This window comes from Nicotiana attenuata, chromosome 8, assembly GCF_001879085.1.
Source record: "Nicotiana attenuata strain UT chromosome 8, NIATTr2, whole genome shotgun sequence".
In the NCBI taxonomy this organism is placed as follows: domain Eukaryota; kingdom Viridiplantae; phylum Streptophyta; class Magnoliopsida; order Solanales; family Solanaceae; genus Nicotiana; species Nicotiana attenuata.
This window is the reverse complement of record NC_031996.1, coordinates 31,284,823-31,288,448: the sequence shown is the minus strand read 5'-3', so window position 1 is coordinate 31,288,448 and position 3,626 is coordinate 31,284,823.

Genomic DNA, 3,626 nt, shown 5'->3' with positions numbered 1-3,626 from the left:
CTACTTTTCTAGAACTAGTACTTTCTAAATCACTCGCTTAAAATACCTTATGTTCTGACAATTGGATCCAAGTTGCCTAATGTGGGCTTCCTGTCTAAGCATATCTATCGAACCAGTCCGTTCGCTGCTTAATTTTTAATTTTAAAGACCAAACCAGTATGTGTAAAGGCATGCTAAACTATATGTTATCTGATTTACGGGGTTTATGAGAGCCTTACCTGTTTGTCTGTTCATTCCCCCTACTTGTTATTTGTTTTTGAATGTCGATCAGAATTTTTGTCCTTTAAACTCCATAAAGGCCCCCATCCCTTTCTTCCCCTTTTAGATTAGAAGTCCTAATGCCCCGGGACTGATAGTTTGGGACGGGTAATAGCATGCAATAGGCAAATGATACCATTCCGCGCTCCAATACCTTAACAGGGTGGGAAAGGGTAGACATGGAGATGATGATTACACGATAACACTATGCGTACAATTGAGTACGAGTGTTGTGCGAATGATCCATGTAATATATAAACCTAGGACCCCCCTCCCTCTTTATTAGTTTAACAATTTACTGAATCTTAAAAAGCTGCTGCGCTTTCGACTTCTGTTTTTCACATAATTTTCAGATTGTTCGCACTAAGTACTTGACTTCTTCCTACTTGCACTTTTAACTAAACTGCTCCTTCCCTAAAATTCAGCACTTTTTTTTAACCTTTTGTGCTCCTTATTTGTAATAGTTTTCTCGTATTTGCAATGCTTGCTTGTTTACTTGTTTGTTTGCATTCAAAGTCACAATTGTAGCATGGCCGGGAACCACACTAGTGGATCTTGAGGGGTGCCTAATACCTTCCCCTCGAGATAATTTCTAGCCTTTACCCAAACTCTGGTTCTTCATCTCAAATTCTTCCTTAAAGTGTCCTAATGCACTATAATCATTAGGTGGCGACTCTTTAAACCCCAAAAACCCAATTCTCGCAAGGGAATAGAGTTGTCCTCCCGAATGTCGTGAACCCGATTCCGCGAGGAAAAAGGGGGCGTCGACAAATACAATATGTGACGACCCAAAGGGTCATCAGCTGTTTTCTTACCCATTCTGTACTTTCGAGGCCTTGAAAACCTCACTTAGAGTTGCCTTAATTTGTGTGCACAGTCCGGGCGCATAGCCGGAAAGCTTAAATATGAAATTTAGTGAAAAATGCTAAGTTTTGATATTAACATGAATAAATTTGACTTCGGTCAACATTTTGGGTAAAGGGACCCGGACCCGTGATTTGACGGTCCCGGAGGGTCCTCAGGAAAATATGGGACTTGGGCGTATGCGCGAAATCGAATTCCGAGGTCCCAATCTTGAGAAATGAATTTTTGTGTGAAATTGTTTTCTGGAAATATTTAAGGAAATTGGAAATGAAATTTGATTAGAAGACTATGGTATCGGGCCCGTATTTTGGTTCCGGCACCCGGTACAAGTCTTATATATGATTTAAGCACTTTATGTAATGTTTGGTTGAAAACGGACGTCATTTGACGTGTTTCGGACCTAAATATCTAAAAATGAAAGTTTATGAAGTTTGATGAAAAAGTGATGATTTTGAGGTTTGATTCCTCGTTTATAATGTTATATTGGCAATTTGATCGCACGATTAAGTTCGTAGGATGTTGTTGAGTTAGTGTGTGTGTTTGGTTAGGAGCCCCGAGGGCTCGGGAGTGTTTCAGAGGTGTTTTGGGATGTTTTGAACTTAGGAAAAGTATCAGATTTTCTATAATTTTTGCACAGGCTTTTTCTCCTTTGCGATCGCGGTCTTCAGGTCGCGTTCGCAGTGCCTGTGGTGTCCTCTTCTTCGCGTTCGCGTTATACTTCAACGCGTTTGTAACGACCCGACTGGTCGTTTTGCATTTCCAAACCGCGTTCCCTTAAATAATACTTTCCGCACTTGCTTTAGCTAGTTTATGACTTGCGGGGACGGGTGGTTCGGAAGTTAGAAGAGTTTTGTGCAAGAATAAGCCTAGTTGTTTCTTTAAAAAGGCCAAGTTTGACTTCGGTCAATATTTTGGGAAAACGGACCCGGAATCGTGATTTGGCAATTTCTGAGGGTCCGCGGGAAAATATGGGACATGGGCATATGCCGGGAATCGAATTCCGAGGTCCCTAGCCCGAGTAATGAATTTTTTTCGTGAAATTGTTAAGTTAAAGTTTCAAAGATTTAAATAAACTAAGAAATCATTGTTTTCATAGGTATCAGGTTCGGATTTCAATTCCGAAACTTGGTACAAGTCTGAAATATCAGTTAAGACCTACCCGTAAAATTTGGTGTCCATCCGAGTAGTTTAAGAGCGTTTTGACCCGTTGAAGGAGAATTAAGAACTTGAAGTTCAATGAATTGATTCATTTGGTTTTGGGGGTTGATTCCTCGATTTAGCGTTGTTTTGAGTGTTTCGAGGGTTCGAGTAGGTCCGCCTCGTGATTTCAGACTTGTCGGTATGTTCGGGCGGGGCTTGGGAGCCCCGAGCGTCAAATGGTCGAGGTTCGAGTGAAGTTGAAAACTTAGGAAAAAGCCTCATCTGCTGCTTCTGTCATAACCGCTTCTGCGGCTCTTGGACCGCAGAAGCGAAATCGCAAAAGCGGTCGTTTATCGTAGAAGCGGAAGGGGCCAGGCCCTGGGGAAATCGCAGGAGTGGACTCCTGACCGCAGAAGCGGTCCATCCGCCCAGGCCCGGAATCGCGGAAGCGGTGGCCTTTTAGCTTAAGCGGCCTCGCAGAAGCGAGGTTTAGACCGCAGAAGCGGCCCAGGCCCCCTTGGCCTTTTCTGCAAAAGCGGCTCACTTCAGCAGAAGCGGAACCCGCAGAAGCGGGATTCCTTCCGCAGAAGCGGAAATCTCTGGGGGCAGAAGGGTTCATTAATACGAACCCAAACTCATTTCTCTCATTTCTCACTACACACTTGGGCGATTTTGGGGGTTTCAAAGAGAGAGTTTCCACATATCATTGCAAGGTATGTAATTCCCACCCACTTTTAGTTCAAATACATAAACATTTGGTAGATTTAACACTAAAATTAGGTAAAAATCAAGAGATTAGAGTTAGACCTAGGGTTTAGTCAAAACTAAGATTTAATCCTATTATTTACCATGAAATGAACTAGAAATCACATATTTGTGATCCTTAGGTGATAGAGAACAACTTCCTTCGAAAAATATTGGAATCCGGGTATGTGGGCCCGGGGTCGGAAATTAGGAAAACTTGTATTTATGGTTAGGAAATTGCTTAAACAACTAGAATTTAACCTTGTAAGCTCTTATTGACTAGTTCTTGCTTATTTTAATTAGTTGGTGCTCGTTTGGCTACGAATTGAGGGTTTGGGCCTATTCTTGATATCGGAAGTGCACTTCGGAGCGAGGTGAGTCTCCTTTCTAACCTCGTAAGAGGGAATTGTCCCCTTAGGATTAATGTTTGAGTGTTTGTTGCTAAATGCGGGGACTACACACGCGTTAGGTGACGAGAGCCCGTGCGTAGCTACTACTATGATAAATGTCCGGGTAGCTTAGGGCCTACAACATGCCTATTAAATATATCTCTTATGTTAAATCGTTGTTATGAACACCTAGCGTGTACTAGAGACTTAAAAGGGGATAGGAGCATACTT